The sequence below is a fragment of the Cinclus cinclus genome, chromosome 19, assembly GCF_963662255.1.
Source record: "Cinclus cinclus chromosome 19, bCinCin1.1, whole genome shotgun sequence".
Lineage (NCBI taxonomy): Eukaryota > Metazoa > Chordata > Aves > Passeriformes > Cinclidae > Cinclus > Cinclus cinclus.
Genome location: NC_085064.1, coordinates 524,330 through 542,257, shown reverse-complemented (window position 1 = coordinate 542,257; position 17,928 = coordinate 524,330).

The window sequence follows — 17,928 nt, the reverse complement described above, 5'->3', positions numbered from 1 at the left end:
AGCCCTCACCTGCTCCCTGCCCACAGCCAGGCATCCCTGCTGGCCCTCTGCTCCCCTCCTGCCAACAGGGAAGGCAGCATGTTTGCTTAACATTTGAGGGCATGATTTATAAACAACCCTTAATGCACCTTTTAACCTCTTTTTTTCATTGTTTAAATTTCAATTTTTTTGGATGCAAACTCCTTAAATCAGTTCAATATGCTCTGAAGGGCTTTGCTAGAATTTGGGCTGAATTGTTTCCAAATGGAAACACAGCTCCAAAAAACCAGCATGTCAGTGATTTTAATTGACTCTGTACTCTGTGTGTACCCTTAAATAATTGAAGTGTTTTCCATACTCATAGGTGCCTCAATTTGGCAGTTGTTTGAGTATGGTCCTAAAAATGGCAGAATGTAGAAGCCTTATACCTTGGGCTTCACAAGGGATTCCCTCTGGATTTAATTGGAAATCCTGTAAAGCTATGCAGAACATTGCCAATGAAACTGGAAACCAGATGAGCTCTTGATGAACCTGTGTGAGGTTTGGTGTGACCCAAGTGGTTGGGAGGTTTTGGATGAGAACCAGGCAAAATTCGCTGATTTCACCTGACCCTTCTTTGTAATTTTGGAGTTTTCTTTACTTGAGACACAAGAACAAATCTGAGGGCCCTCAATTTCTCTGTCTGGGACTCTCTTGAACAAGGTAGATTGAGAACCAGATTTGAGGATTAAGCTGTTTCTCCCTGGAGGATCTCTGTGATGTTCTCTGCTGGCTCGAGGTGGCTTCTGTACCCAGTCACACCAGGCAGGTCACATTTCTTCACTGTCCTGTGTCAGCTCAGCACAAGCCTGAACTCCGCTTGCAAACAAGAAAAAGTCACCAAGAGAACAGGAAATTCACACCTAAACACCATAAAACTGCAAGATTTGCTCTCATCACGTTTTATTTAAGTGAATTCCTCTTAATCCATTTAATATAGCGTTTCATAGGCATGATTTTTAACTCCTGGGATAAAAGAGACAAGGTAGGGTCTTGTATAAAAGCTGCTTTCTTGGGTAACAAAGCACTCTCAGCTCAGCAGGTGCCTGCTCCCCTTGTCTGGCTGCTGATCTTCCTCCTTGTTTTTCAGAGGCACCTGCCCCTGCACACAAAGATCCTTTCCAGGCAAGGGGCTCCGGGGAGAAAAAAGAGAAAGTTAGAGTCCTCCTTCCATTTCCTTTCTCATGTCTTTTTTTTTTTTTTTTCGTGAAGAAAACTCTATGGTGAAAAAAATAATTTTCTGTTGATTGTTTTATTTGAACATTAAGGGGAATGCTACTATTTCATGTTTTTCTTCCTATTTAAGGCTCTTTTACTAAAGTGGAAAGGGAGAACTTGGGGTTTTTTTTTTTTGTGCTTGTGTTCAGTCAGAGAAGTATGATACTTTTATTTTCCTCTGACGAGGAAGCTGTGGTTTAGTAGTACAAACACTGTAGGCACGCTAAAGAAATGCCCAAGCCATTCAGAACACATGTATGATCCCATGTTAGTTTAGTCTCAGCTGAAGCACTTCAGGATGCTGCTCCAGGCACTGCCTGTGCCCATGTGTGCTCTCCCCTGGTTTTACACCTGTGCACTCAGATTCAAGGAAACTTTGAGGTCGTGGTACCCACACTGCATGGCCAGGGAATGGGCTGGGGGTTACACAGCCCTCCCCGTTCTCACACCCGGGGTGCTGGTGCCAGTCTGGTCACCACACGCCCTGCCCATGGCACTCAGGGGTTAACAGTGCTGGTGTAGGTCTGCTCTTGCCTCTGTGCCTCCAGTCCTAAATACCTCGGATGTGAAATCCAGATTCCAGGCCAAACTCAGCCAATCTCAACTATTTCATACCACAGCTTTTTCTGTAGGTTTCTGTTATGCATAAAATAAGCAAAGTTTGGTTTCTAAAGTGTTTTATGACATAAATCGTAGAACCCTCGATGGCAGTGATCTCCCACTCATCCTATCACACTGACATCCTCCTCACAACCTGACTGCATGTTCAGATTTCAGACAGATTCCCCAGTGCCCCCAGGACACAAATGACCAGGCAATAGAGATGTCTGGCTCACCGTAATTGACTGAAATGTTTCTTTCCTGAATAAAAAAGGTGTATTTTACAGTCTTTTGATAGTGTGTAAGATCAGTTTCCAACTTACGTGCTTCTGCATCGTGGCATGTGTACTGCACTGCAGGGCAAAGGGTATCCCAAGGATTCTTCCATCATTCCTTGCTGGAAAGGAAAGCAGACTAGAGGTGCTGTACTAGTGCAAAATTTACACACGTGCATATTTTGCAGACCGAAGTCCAAAGCATTGCCTGCTCCTGCAGCAGTCCATTCTTGGGATTTCATCGTGTTTTGGTACATGTTGTTCAATCTTTTTGTGTCTGGGAGCCAAACCATCAGGAAAGCATCTGGGCAGAGCAGCTCATCCCCTGGCATGCAAGCTATGCACATGGGGAAAGATGCTGAGGAAAAAGAAAAAACCTTGGAATTTCCACTGACTGTGAGTCATGTTGCCCAAAGCGGTCTCAGAGGATGAGTGGTCTAATGAAGCACAGAGCAGGCAACTTTTTTCTGGGGCTCCCACATTTGCCCCATCCTCTTGCCCAAATATTGGCCGCACAGCATCATCGGAGGCTGCATCAGCAGGGCCTCCAAGGCAGAAAAACTTGGGGGATTTACTCCTTCTATTTGCTGTTGCTCCCTTCTCTGTGCCCTTGTGCATTTTGTCTTTCCCTGTCTCGTGTTTGGATCCTAACAGGGCTCAGCTGGCAAAAGGGCCCCAGTTCAGTTGTGCTGGAGCAGCGTTAACCAAACCAGTTACAAATGCTCCCCTCTCTGTGGTATGGTAAAGTAAACATTAGGCAAATAGAGAAACTTCTTTTCAAGCCTCAGGAGGAGTCACCTCTGGGAACATCCCACAGGTGTGTGTGGCAGGAGGCTGCTGCTGCTTCTGGGCACTGCTATGGCCTGTGCTGGCCTGGGCAGGGGGCAAGGAGGAGAGGCAGCCAAAGCCTTTGGTGTTCTGGCTGCCAGTCATGCCCTCTGTGCCTGTTCCTGTTACTGCCCACTGCACCGAGTAGCTTTCTCCTGCAGATTAATTGCCTTCCTACTTTCTCCTGTGCCCTGACCTTCAGGAGCAGAGGAAGAGTCTGATCTTGGCCAGGAATTAATAGATAGCAAAGCTTCTCTGCTCTAGCTGCTGACATGTTTCCGACCTGGAATAATTAAGAAGTATCAAGCATCTTGGAAAGCAGTTGACTCCCATTAGATTTCCTGCATGATCTCCAAGTCAAAGAAATCAGATAAGATGTGGTGATGTTGGGGAATGTTTATACAAACCAGACTCACCCTTCTCACATGCTGCATACATGGATCCATTACAGCACTCATCTTTCAGCAGACATCTCAATAAATAGCCTCTAATGTATAAAATAATTAAATCCTCCTCGTGTCCCTCTTAAATCCTTCTTGTTTTTTTTTTTTTTCTCCGTTGTGCTGTTCCTTCCCTTCGGAGCTTGCTGACACCAGCAGGACTCATGAGAGCTCACAGTGCTTGGTGTTGTGGTGGGACTGGTGTGACCATCTCCTCTGTGCCCTGCCGTGCCCTGCTCAGCCTTGGCAGGGGCTGTGCTGTCTCCGGGCAGGGGCCTGGTGGCAGCAGGACCAGCTGTGACACCAGGAGTGCCAGGGTGCTGAAAGAGCCTGGCCCGTGCTCTGGGTGCTGTGTCTGCACTCTGGGTGCTGCAGGGGGGGCTGCAGTCATGGCCAAAGCTCCCTAAGCTCCAGCCAGTCTCCTCTTCCCTCTTTTTGTCTGTGCAGCCCAAGGCACAGAGGTGCAGAGGCAGGCTCAGCCTCTCCCCGCTCTGCTGTGCCCTACCTGGAGGCAGCCCATCGTGGCTCTCACACCTTTCAGGTTGTGACAAGAAATACAAGTGCTCTGAGGTTTCTCTCTGTCACACATACAGGACATTTGCACGATATAATTAATTGCACCCACAGTGCAAATATCCAAAAGGAAATAAATAGTTTTAAAGGTGCATAATGTCTGGGAAGCGTGCGTTGATCTCTGGGGAGCGGCCTGATTTCCTGAATGCGTTTTGAAACTACCACTTCTGACAGGTCTCAGTGTTTCTACAAGCCATTTTCCCATCAGTTAAAGAACCCACTTCAAGCCTGAAATAAGGTTACCAATGTTTTCTAGTATTTTTTTATTAACCACCTCCACCATCTTGTAATTTAAAGCACCTGTCCATTTAAATTTTCCTCCTGACCTACTAAATAACCCTGCATGATACATACAATGAAACTAATGGCTTTTGGATGATGTTGTTGAAAACTAGCTTATGAAAAGTGAGTTGAATGAACCACACTGCAGGAAATCCTTTTCATACCCCCTGGAAAACTGAGCTAGAACACCTTTCTGGTTCAGAATACGGGGCTGAATTCTTAAACAGTTATCACTCGCTTTGCACTAGAAAAATGAGGACTGTCTTGTGATTTCTTGTGTTGTTGGTGTCGCTGTGCAGCCCTTCCCCTGGTATTTTGTGAGGAATGCCAGAGGCATGGCACACTCAGGAACGTTGGCCAAAAAAGACAGTCATGCAAAGAGATTGTCTGCTGCCTTCTGCTTCACTTACTCTTGTTCTTACAAAAATAGAAAGCTTTGGCTTTTGTCAAGGAGTAGTGAATAGCTGTTCTCCCAGCCAGAAAAGAAGCAGCTCTGTGCCTTAACTCAGTTACCACTTCAGTGTTTGTGTTGAGCTCGGTGAGCCCTTGAGGGGATGCGGGCACCAAGTGCTTGTGCTGTTCCAGATGCTTGCAGAGGAGGTTTCTTGGGTCTCCTGGAGCTGGGACTGGCAGTGACAGCACAGGTGTGTGGGAGGCATAACTGCAGCCCCATCCAGGAGCCCACAGAAACAGGGACTTTGGAATTTCATGGGAAGCCACCTCTCCTGACAGCCAGTCAGGCATCGTTATCCACATCCTGCAAGGGCTTGCCACAGGCCCCTGAGATTTGTCATAGCAAGTAAGAAAAAGATAGTTCAAGAGTTAGGTAATGATGTGCGCTGAGAATTGGAGACTGCAGAGATAAAAGGCAACTAGTAGCAAAGCATAAAGACTGACACCACTTAAAAGGGCAGGAGAAGTAAAATGGCTAGACACATCATAGCCCTAATGGGAAACACATGAGAGATGTTGATCAGAGAATGCTGGCAAACAGATGAGGTCTCTGGAAAAAAAAAAAAAAGGGGGGGGGGGGGGAGGAGGAAACAGAAAACAAGATGGAAAGATAAAATTTCAAAGCAAGCCCTAAATGGATAGCAGTTCCAACTAATAGGAAGACCTGTAGTGATTTTGCCAAGTAGTACACAGGGAAGCTGATGATCATTAATATCTTGATAAATTTATTATCAGACAATTCAGCCCTGTCAATGCCAATTCCCTCCAAGAGATTAGAGGTGGTTGATGAGCGTAAAAGCAAATTAATTCCTAAAACCACTGATCTTCCTTGTCTGCATCTCCATGTACTAAATACTCAGGAGTTAAAAGTAGGACAGGCAGGAGAGCAGCCACCAGCAGCTTCGGGCTGCAGTTCTGTCACCTCCCTCCCTCTGGTCCCAGCATCTCCTGTGTCCCCTCATGGGATGTCCACTCCACAGGATTGCCCACTGGTTTCTGGCACTGAGGGAGAGTTGGAGAGTCAGTCCCTGCTCTGTGACAAAGCTTCCTACCCGCTGCAGTTTGTACAAAGGCCCTTTTGAACACCTACCCTGCACACGTGGAGCTCGAGGGCCATGTCCCAGTGCTGCTGTGGGGAGATGTCAGCAGGGCTCAGGGAAGGGTCTCCTGGGAGCACGCTGGCTGGGTGTGCATGTGATGCTGACAGGTGTTGTGCCGTGCCAAAAGCTGCATCTGCACAGCCCCAGCTGAGCAGGGACAGCAGCCACTGAACCTCATGGAGGGAGAGCAAACTGAATTTCAACAGTCCTGTCTACTCCTGCCACCACCTGGAGAGCTGCTCCTGTATTTTCCCCATTGCTTTCTGGAGGATATGTAGGCTCTGACCCTATGCTGAAGTCATTCACAGGGCAGGGAGTCACTAACTCACTGCCAGTAAGACAATAAAAGCACAGAAGTTCAGTGACAGCCAAAGGCTTGGCTGTCCCACAGGCAGCACGGCTGTGACACCGTGCTCTGCACACCAGGTGCATCACAGACCAGGCAGAGCTCTGGGGAGGATTCCTACATTTGCTTTATGGAGTTTGATATACTGTGATTTTTTTAAAAAGTTAATTATTCATGCCTTACGCTATCTTTTGCAACAAGGCTGACACATTTTAAAACTAAAAATACTCTTCTTACATTTTTAATCAGGCTTCATTATGAATGGCAGATGCTTGAAACTAAAGTGAAAATCAACATCAGTTGTATTTATTGGCTAAATTCCTGCAACACTCAAAGCTTGAGAAAAATCAAACACGTTTGACAACTGGTAGAATGAAAGGAAAGGCTAAATCTTACTCTGACAGCATGCACCATATTTATCATAAGCTGTTAGACTCAGAGAAGCATCAGCCCTCCACCAAAATACCATCACTGCTCTCACAGGGTCCCTGAGCAGCTCCTGGGGGCAGAGGTGTCTGTGCAGAGCTGTGGTGTGCCAGTGCAGCTCTGCCAGGGCTGTGCTGGGATTTGGGGCTTGGCTGTGCTCACCAGGGGCTGGGTGAGCTCTGGAGCCCCGGCAGAGCTGCAGCTGGACAGTCTGGGCACAGCACAGCTCCCCCAGGCACAGCACAGCACCCCCGGGCACAGCACAGCACCCCCGGGCACAGCACAGCACCCCTGGGCAAAGCACTGACCCCTGGGCACAGCACAGCTCCCTTGGGTACAGCACAGCACCCCTGGGCAAAGCACTGACCCCTGGGCACAGCACAGCTCCCTTGGGTACAGCACAGCACCCCCGGGCACAGCACAGCACCCCAGGGCACAGCACTGACCCCTGGGCACAGCACAGCACCCCTGGGCAAAGCACAGCACCCCTGGGCAAAGCACTGACCCCTGGGCACAGCACAGCACCCCCGGGCACAGCACAGCTCCCCTGGGCAAAGCACTGACCCCTGGGCACAGCACAGCACCCCCGGGCACAGCACAGAACCCCCGGGCACAGCACAGAACCCCCGGGCACAGCACTGACCCCTGGGCACAGCACTGACCCCTGGGCACAGCACAGCTCCCGTGGGCACAGCACTGACCCCTGGGCACAGCACAGCTCCCCTGGGCACAGCACAGCTCCCCTGGGTACAGCACAGCACCCCCCGGGCACAGCACAGCTCCCCTGGGCACAGCACTGACCCCTGGGCACAGCACAGCACCCCTGGGCAAAGCACTGACCCCTGGGCACAGCACAGCACCCCTGGGCACAGCACAGCTCCCCTGGGCACAGCACTGACCCCTGGGCACAGCACAGCTCCCGTGGGCACAGCACTGACCCCTGGGCACAGCACAGCACCCCTGGGCACAGCACAGCTCCCCTGGGCACAGCACTGACCCCTGGGCACAGCACAGCTCCCCTGGGCACAGCACTGACCCCTGGGCACAGCACTGACCCCTGGGCACAGCCCAGCTCCCCTGGGCACAGCACAGCTCCCCTGGGCAAAGCACTGACCCCTGGGCACAGCACAGCACCCCCGGGCACAGCACAGCTCCCCTGGGCAAAGCACTGACCCCTGGGCACAGCACAGCTCCCTTGGGCACAGCACAGCACCCCTGGGCAAAGCACAGCACCCCTGGGCACAGCACAGCTCCCCTGGGCAAAGCACTGACCCCTGGGCACAGCACAGCTCCCCTGGGTACAGCACTGACCCCTGGGCACAGCACAGCTCCCGTGGGCACAGCACTGACCCCTGGGCACAGCACTGACCCCTGGGCACAGCACAGCTCCCCTGGGCACAGCACAGCTCCCTTGGGCACAGCACAGCACCCCTGGGCACAGCACAGCTCCCCTGGGCACAGCTGGCCATCCTGCACCCACAGCATGGACGTGCTGGGGACAGGGAGAGCTCCTGGTTTGTCATGAGCCTCTCACTTGGCAGCAAGTAGGCAAAGGTGTGATAGCCATGATGGCTCGGGTGGCTTCAGGAGCAGGGGGGGCTGCTGTTGCTCCAGCCCCAGGAGTGCGGGGCAGGAGCTGTGCAGGTGGGGCTGTGCTGGGCTGGAGGCTGATGGCAGCCAGGACCATCCCAAGGCAGCCCCAGCTGCAGGGCTGGTCCTGGACAGCGGCCGACCCTACAGCCCTTGGGTAAGCAGGGGATGATTGGTATCTCTTCCATCAGGGCAGCAAGATGATTTCCCAGTAATTTAAGTACAGAAAGATAAAGTTTCAGTTAACTTGTTAACCTGATTGGTGTGCACTAACTCCAGTGTCACATTTCACCTCCAAATAATTGGGGAATTGTGATTTGCATTCATTCCCTCTTCACCTGTGGGTCAGAGGTCCCTGGTATGTCCTACAGCATTTGAACAGCTGGTTTGAGGTAACGCGGTGCATCAGTGCCTGGGAGCTGGGCAGGTTACATCACTGTGGGTGACCTCTCCATCCCACCTCGAGAGCATGGTGTGGCTCAGTGCTGATTCCTTATCACCAGCAATTATGTGACTCTAGAAGATGTTTGCAAACTTTTTGTTGATATGTGTTTTACGGGCTCAATATTGCTTGAAGACTGTCTGTAAAATGTATTTCTAAAGAAACACTGAAAAGGATCAGTCTAAAATAGAAATGCATGTGTTACAGAAAAATCCCACTTTACTACCAGAAGTTTGCAGATTATTATTTAGGTCTGTTTTCACTTGATTATACATGATGCAGATTTATTAGGTTACAATTAAATATTAGGGTAAAATAATTTTGCAAATAAGCAATTTGCTGCGCTTATAACCCCATTATCTATGTCTGTAACAATTAGAATGTCACAGCTTAAGTGTTATATTTACTTTCTACTGAGTGTAATCAATCCCAAATTCTATCATCTTTCATTAAATATACATAAAAATACTGCAAAGGGCAGCAGAAGTGGCAAGCTTTGGCTAATCCAAAAATGAACTACAACTTCATATTGCTAAGAATCAACCCCAGTTTTCCAAGAAGAAAACACATTGTTTCCCCAGTCAGCACTGGTGTGTTTCCAGTGGGTTTAGACGATGTGATCCACTAAAAGCCCAGGAAGAGCCACATGAGTTGGACTGACCCTGATTAAACATCTGTATGGGTAAGGTAGGCTTCCTCCTGATCCCGGGACTCCTGCTCAGGAGCAGGAATTTCATGCCTGACTTCCCTGCCAGAGTGGGGCAGAGGAGGCTCTTGCCGGGCCCAGCGGGTGCTGCTGGGGCCGTGCTGGCAGTGGGTTTGTGCCAGCTGGGATCAGGTTCCGTGGGCAGGCACTCTGAGACCTGCTGGCCTCAGCCCCCTGCGTTCTGGGGTAGGCTCAGGGCATGCCCCCTGCCCAGGGAGCAGGGCAGGGTGCCAGGGACAGGTGGGCTGGGTGCACCTGGGGCAGCTGCGTCTCCCTGCCACTCTTCTCTTTGCAGAGCCGTGCTTTATGCGGAACCATAGCATGCACAATGTGTAAACTGTTGGGAAAGAAGAAAATGATTTGGGGTTGAGCGCCTTGTCTGAACTTTGTCCTTTTCTCAAGCAAAAGAAAATATTATTTCACCTTTTAAAGAGCCACACATAATAAGAGGCAAAATGTCAAGACCAGTGTTGATATAAACCCCCAAGGAAAACAAACTCTATGTGACTTCTCCAAAAGGTCTCACTTCCTCACCCCTCTCCCCTAGTTTAAACAGATTTAGTAACTGAGGAGGAAGGGGGGAGGGAAGGCTCCTCTGGTCGCTGCTGAAGGTGCTGTGCATGGACCCACTTGTGCCCTTCCTTGGTGCAGGGGTCTGGTCCCACACAGCACCTGGCAGCATGCACAGCCAGGGTGGGAGAATCTCTGACTCCCGAGGCAATCTGGCTGCATGAGGCAGAGCAGGACAGAGGTGCAGATCCGTGTCAGCACAGGGCTCTCTGTGGCTCTGCTTGTCTGGTGCCGTGGGAGATCTCAGCAGCACAGGTGGGCACACAGACACTCTCAGGCTCTGTTACCTGCTTGGATCTCTTGGCTTCTCCAAGGAATTACACGAGGTTAGAGCTGTTGGCAGCTGGCACTGCGGAATGAAAACTCACTTGTGTGTGGGGTCATCCTGCTGGTATTATCTGTAGTCAGAGGTACGGCGAGCTCTGAGGCCCCTCGGAAGGTGGAAGCTCTGCACACTTGCACAGCAAGTTGCCATCTGCTTCTGCCACGTGTCCTCACAGTTGCTGTTGGTCTCACCTTCCCCCTTGGGCTCTGCATTTCCCCAGCACCCTGATCCTGCAAAGGATCTTGTTTTAAATGGCATGTATCTGCTTGCTGGGGACAGGCTAAAGTTCTTCCAAAGCCATTCAGCAGTTAGCCTGAGCTATGAAATTCCCAGTGACAGTGCTGTTACTGGGGAACACAGAGACAGTAATTCCTACACACAGCCACAGTAACTGCCACGTGGTGCAACACAAAGTACAGAAATTAATAATTAATAGCCTTGAAGAGGCTTCAGAAGAGCTGTGCTATTACGTGATCAGAACCAGGATAAATCACAAGCAATTCAGAAGTATATTCCCAGGTTCACTCATAACCAGCATGGTATTTGGAGTCGCTTTGGGAGCAATAAATGACAGAGAGTCCATATTATAAAAATAAACATGAACTTAAGTGGCAGGGATTCATTTAAACCAAAAGGGAAAAGACTTCCCTACTTGCACTATCAGTTTAACATAAGTAGAGCAAGTTTTACCTTGAAGTATCTGCCCTGTGCTGGGAGGAGGGGACCACAGTGGAGAGAACTGCTTGACACTGGCTGCTTCACTTCAAAGGTTTTTAACTGAATTCTCTAAAACATGAGCCTCAAAACGCTGTTCCAAAGTGAAAACAAAAGGCAAAATGCAGCTGTTTGTCTCTTGGCACTTTTGCTCAGTTTTTCTTAAGTGTGATTATGACCCCCCTATACACAGTACTGCGGTTTTATCACAGGCATCATGGCATTCAATACAGCCTTTAGAAGCCCACCCCAGGAGCCCTCAGTGACATTCCCTGCACTGAGATTCCAGTCCTTACACTCACAGCCAGAGCTGACAATGCCCCTCGTGCTGCTCTCAAGGCAGGAGGAGCTCAAACTTTATTTATTGACATTAATGGTTTTAAAGCCATCTGAGTGGATTTTAAGAACCCGGTTTGACGCTTTTTGCTGAATAAGAATTTCAGCGTTTTGCCCAAAAATACTTGTAGAAGTTTATACGATGACAGGCTTTTCCGATCTGACGTTCCATTTTTTCCTTTGGTAATAACCATCTTACGATATCCTCCAGTACGGACCAAAACACTCCAATGGAGCAATCGCAATGAGTTGTTCAGTCAGGCTGAATGCGAAGCGCCGCCAGCCCTGTGCTCGGTGGCGCTGGCAGGGGCACAGCCTGGCTCTGCACTCGCGCTCTTGGCGCGGCAGAGAACGAGCGGGAGCAGAGTGCCAGCACTGCTGGAAGCAGACCTGTGTCACTGCTCGGGGAAATTACCCAGGGGCTTGAGCAAACAAGCCTTCCCCCGGCAGACCCGCTCCCGCTGGCAGCGGGGGGAGCCCGGCGGGGGTGACCGGCCCCGGCCCCGCTGCCCGAGACCCCGCCCGCGTTCTGATCCTCGCTGCCGCTCGCGTCTGATGTCGGCTCCTCCTCACAGGCTCCGTTTCAATTAGCTCCCTAAATAAATACAATTGTGATGTGTGGTCTCATAGTGGGTTATTAAACTGGCTCCAAAATGCTTTTCAGCGAGAAGCAGCTCACTTTCCAGTGGATTATCCTACTTCGCACTTCTGATGTAAAAACCCCGCGGGGTAAACACGCACGAGCACTTGTCTTTTCCTTCATAGCAGATTTTTTCCTAATCTCTTGAAGAATTAGCCTTTAAACGATTCTTGGTGGCGAGCAGAGCGGTGCCGGTGCCTCAGCCGTGTGCAATCTGCGGCGGCAGCAGTAGATGGAGCCAAGCGAGAAAGGAAAGGTTTGAGGATTGCAGCATTCCTCCCATGGTGCAGGTTTAGCGCTTGACTTAACTCGATTAAGAAAAAAAAAAATCATTTAGTTCCTGATGCTTCGAAGGTAATACAGGGAATAATTATGTGTAATTCTGCCAGCACAAAACCCAGTGGAAAACACTGGCTTTTGGAAAAGTAACAAGTTGGAGGCAGTTTATCTTGAGGAATGAAATGTATAGTGGAAGGGGGAGAGGATAGTTCTATTATATTTTTTGGGAGGTTGAGAGATGAGAGTATTCTGGGAGGGTGGGAATAGGGGTTTGAGCACTGAAATATTCCTTACACTTTTGGTGAGTCCTGAAAAGTTACTCAGCCAGGCAGGAGTTATCCCCAGCACCCCAGGGATGCACTCAGAAAGTTTCTGCTGGGCAGCAGGCTCAGAGGGGCTGCAGCGCTGGTGCCATCACCCAGGGCTTCCCCAGACACACTCACTGCCTCCGTGTCAGCAGTGGCAGGAGGGACATGGGAGGTGGCACTCATGCTCTGAAGTGGGCAGGCACAAGCTTGTTCTGAGGCTCTCTGCTCTGAACAAACTGTGGCTGTGAATGTAAGGCTGTCTTCTCTAACCAGGGGCCACGCAGGTCCCCGAGCTGCCAAGGTGGTGTGTGCTCAGCACACTCTGCTGCAGTGGATGTTGGAACAATTACATTTTGCCCAAGGCACATTCTAGAATGTACTGGCTTGGTGTAAAATAGCTTATATCTGTGTTTTGGGGGAAAACACTTTACTAACCAGGAGAAATGGAAAAGATTCAAGTCAAGTGCTCACAATGGCCTCTGGTTTTGATGCAGTTACTCTGGTTTTGATCAGTTACTGACTGATCTGATGGCTCCTCAGAACTGTGCTGCTTGGGCTGTGCCCAAGCACAGGGGGCAGAACCGGCCCCTACCCAAAGCTGGCCAGCTCTGGAATTCTGCTACTGGGGCAGGTGAATGTCCAGGTGAGAGCTCAGCAAAACCAAGGAGAGCATTTACCCAATGTCCCCGTGCCCCTGTGCCAGGTGGAACTTGTCGTGGCCCTGAGAGCCAGGGATGGCTGGGCAGAGCAGGGCAGGGACAATCAGCACCTGCATGCCTCGAGCAGTTCAAGCAGGTTGTGTAAGGGGCGGTTCCTGGAGCTGAAACAGGAAAATATGAATGAGACCCTCCCTGCAACTCTCGTAAACCAATCCCTTGTTTAATGTTTTCAGTTGGGTTTAACTCATGCTGAATATTGCTGTACAAAGATGCTGTTTATTTGGAAGTTGCTGCATTCTAGTGGTCAATGAATATATCTCTGTGTGCTCCAAGTTCTATTTAAAAAATCACATGGAGAAAGGTGACAGAGGAAGACAAGATGTAATCTAGTCCAGTTCTTTCTGCATTTGTTTTAGTTTCAGCATCTGAGGTTTAAATCCTTACCAGGAATACTTTGTACTGGAAGAATTGAGGAAGACAAATCGTTTATCATTATTCCCTTCTTCCTCTGCTCTTACCTTCCTTCCTTCCCGGGGCTGGCTGGGCATGACGGGGCCAGCATCATTCCACAGGCAGGGCACTCCAGGCTGGGGCTGGCAGGCAGCTCTGGATTCTCACACAGCACTTTCAGTACACGTCCAAAAGTGCCAACAGATCCAAAGGAGATGAATCAGATGTTTTAAAGATGTACAGAGAGCACTCAATCTGCACAGTTTAACAAATACTTGAAGCAGTATTTTGGGAAGGGGGGTGGTGTGTGGGGCCCCTTGGTTGCAGGAGATCTGGGGGAGGAGAACCTTGGCAGCAGGAGGACTGAGGTGTGCTCTCCCTGCACAGGAGAGACCCTGGGCAGGTGTCTGGGAAGGGCTGGCCAGGTCTCCTCCTTTCCATGCCACTTCTCCATGTGCTGTGACCATGTAGAGACAGAAACAAATGAGTAAGATCTTCTCATGCAAACAGGGAAAATATGAAAATATTCTATTCCTCTAAAAGTAATCAGAAGGTGAATAGAAAGCATAGAAGCATAGTTTTGAAAATATTTAAAACTCCAGCCTTTTGTACAGTCTGTTTCTACAAACGCATTGTGGCCGTGGTGCTCCAATATCAATTAGTCAATGAAACTGGCAAACAAAACAATGCTTTAGAGTTGCAATTACCTAAATGTTCTACAATTAGCACACAAATATTAAATCCTCATAAATAATGTTGTCAGGTCTATTTGATTTCAACTGTGTTGTATTGTTAAATGAAACAAACACTTCATTTAAATTTATTCCCCTTGCAGTCCCATTGTTAAGCTTTATTTTTATTTCTTTCAAAAGACAAAGAGAAAAGCACGTCCATCCTATGAAGAAGGCTATGGCCAAAACAAATGCACATCAGTAAGTTTATTTAAGCAGATGTGCTCATAAAATGTTAACAAGACACGAGATAATTACAGGAAAAGGCTAAAGTCCAACTCAGTATGGAGTCCAGAGGTCTGAGTTTTATTTAAGACTGAGATCAAATAAAATATGCACTGACAGTGTAACACCAAGTCTTCTATCAGTAGTGATGCAGCCATTGTTTTCAAGGCCAATAAACTTTAATGTACCAGTGGAATTGTATCCAAATCACATAAAATGCCTAGCCATAGAACATGTAGAAGAGACTGAAATGGGGGTTACGTTTCAAAATATTGCCCTAGTGCAGATTTATTTATTACCACTCCCATTTTGACATGGGTGCTGCTTCTTACATCAAGAGGGTTCTTCAAATGTTGGTATTTCTACTCCAAACACTTCTTTGTTCTTTGCAAACAGATTGTCCTCCTTTGCCTAAATCGGCACACAGGTGATGCAGATCCTTGAGATCTCGCTCAGGACTCCTCAGCAGGCAGCTGATGTGACCTGTGCCTGTCTTGGTGACAGGGATGCAGCCCCAGCACAGGCAGGGAGGCCGAGGGGAGGGGAGGGGATGGCTGCAGGCTCGGGCTGCCTGTGCTGCCTGGCACTGCTGCTTGGCAGCGCCGGTTCTTTCTGCTCCACTCCTCTGCAAGAGGGTGCCCTAACGCTGGGTGGATGCTTCAGGGCCAGAGAGGTTCTTTGGCTGAAAGTCTTCAGGCTCTAAATAAATGCCTTATTCTCCCTTTGTTTCCGTCCTTTACTTACGGTAAGCGTTAATGCTCTCCCCTCAGCAGAGCTCAGCTCTCCTCTCGCACAGCCCCTGGGGGCCGCCAGAGCCTGGCAGAGCAGTGTGTGCTCTCCCGACCAGGGAGAAGGGCCGGGCTGTCTGATGGGATGGGATGGGATGGGATGGGATGGGATGGGATGGGATGGGATGGGATGGGATGGGATGGGATGGGATGGGATGGGATGGGATGGGATGGGATGGGATGGGATGGGATGGGATGGGATGGGATGGGATGGGATGGGATGGGATGGGATGGTGCCCATGGCTGGACAGGATGGGGTCCCTTGCTAAAGCCAGAAGCCTACCCTGGAGATGCAGGTATTGATGTTGGTTCTGGCTCTGAGCTCAGGGATGTCTCCACTCTGTCTGTGCAGAATCTACTTGGGATGCTCAGTGGAGAGAAGTTTGGCTTTTCCCTGCACACAGGCACATCCTGAGGAAGGCTTTAAGGTTAAGAAAATTCTTTTTCTGGCTGCAAAGAAAACTTACAAATGTGTCCGGAAAGGACCCGATGCTTTAGCCACTAGGAATGAAAATAAAGGATGATTTAAGATCCTTTGGTTTTAAACTGCTCTTCTAAGTTCTCTAAAGCTAAGTGATGGATTTTGAGCACCTTGGTTTAGTGCTACTGGAACTGGCTTCTCCTTGCTGATTATTTTATTTCTGTTTATTCACTAACAATGAGCGGCATTCCTGCCTCCACCTGCTGGAGACGTGTGGGTCTCAGTGCAACTCTAGGGTTAGGGTAACATCTTTCACTTCATTCCAAATTATGCTTGTAGTAGCAACTGTAAATATTCCAGATTAGTGCTGTATGGTGATCAAAATGTATGTGTTAGCAGATGCTCCTTTTTAAGTGTTTCACTATAGTCAAATTCATCCTTTTTTTTTCTTTTTTTTTTAAGGTGCCTACTTGATTTTATATAATTCTGGAATCTATAAATGAACTTAAGTTGCTTTCCCTGGACACTGTTGGGATTTGAACAGCAGTCTCAGAGGTGAAAGTCTTGTAATTAATACAGCATGCCAATCAAATCCCATCAGTGACACATATTTCTTTAATATCTCTTTTTTATTGTTGAGCTACATTATAAACATTTTAGCAGTTCACATCTGTCTCTCGTAGAACAACTGAAATTGAAATTAAAATCCTATTTTTTCCAACGTAATTATATTTTGGAAGCACACATTCGTTTTCGAGGATGAGTTGTTTTCAGTTCCATATCTCACTGTGCTGGTAAACTCTGTTTAATCACCAACAGCAACTGTTCTGTATGTCTTTCACCTGCCACGAGGAAACAAAATGTTACCCTGAAAATTCCTCTTCATCCGTACCGTGTTTTGCCCTCTATTCCTCCTGCTCTGGCAGCAGAGATGGTTTAGGACTCCCCGACAAAATGGCAACGTGCAATGTTTCTCTATCTTCTTTGTGGAATTGAGCTTGAAAATTCAAAATCTGGCGAACTTCACACCCGCTTTTTCTCATTTAACAGTAGCATTTAAATATCTTATCGAAAACGTAATAGATCTCATTAATGTCTTGTTTAAATGTATTATTTTATAATTAGCCACAATTTTTCTTAGCACTTCGGACTGCAACTCCTGCTTCCCACACAAAGGCAGGGAAAAGATTCTCTAGCGTAGAAGGTGTCAGCAAGGAAATTGTGAAGGCGCTGCAGGCTCGGTGTGCGCTGGTTGCTGGGAGCTGGCTCAGGGAGGAACTCTGAGATTCCCCGTGCGGGAGGGGGAGCCTGGCTGTGCGACCCCCTCGCCTCTCCCTTCACCAGCTTTCACAGCTGAGGAGAACTTGGGTGCCGCTTTAAGGGGCTGCATCGGCCCCGGAGTAATCTTACAAAATCTTACAGCCTTCACGTACAAACCCATCGATATCCTCGGTCGGCCCCTACGTTTGTGAGCAACGGTTTTATTCCTTGACACTTTTAAAAATCAAGACCCGGAAACTCATGTGCTGTTGGTACTTCAGAGTCTGAGCTCGATGTCTGTCCCAGCAGACGCCGGCTCCGTGGGCCGGGCGGGACGGGGGCTCGGCACGCCGGGGGAAGGTGCGGACCCGCACGGACAGCGGGGCCGGCCGGCTCTCCCCTGCCTGTCCTGCGGTTCATTCTCCCTCTGAGCCCCCGGAGCTGCAGAGCGGGGCTGGCTCCGCTACGAGGCTCGTCCGCGGCCGTGGAGCGCAGCCCGCGCTCTGCTGCGGTGTCCCTCTGCCTCAATCGCACTGCCGCAGCAGAATCAGGAGTGTAAATGCATTTATCGATCCGTTTATATGATGGGCTGCTTGGCATTCAGGGGTTGTTGGTTTTTTTGTTTGTTTGTTTTGTTTTCTAAATCGGGCTTAAGCAACGATGAGGAATTAAGCACGAACGGAACTTGTTCTAGGTGGGCAAGTGATTGAACAAATCCGAGTTTTTGCAACGGAGCTCGCTTTGTCTAAAGCATAATATCATTCCAGCGAGGGTGGTGTGCTGACCCCGAAGGAGCTTTCAGGTGATCGTGACTGAAAACGCGCATGTGTTCATATCCACAGGGATCACATCGAAAATCACATTTTGAAGTTCTTTATCCAGTCTTTCAGTTCTCTCTTAATAGTCCCTTTCACCCAGGTTGGAA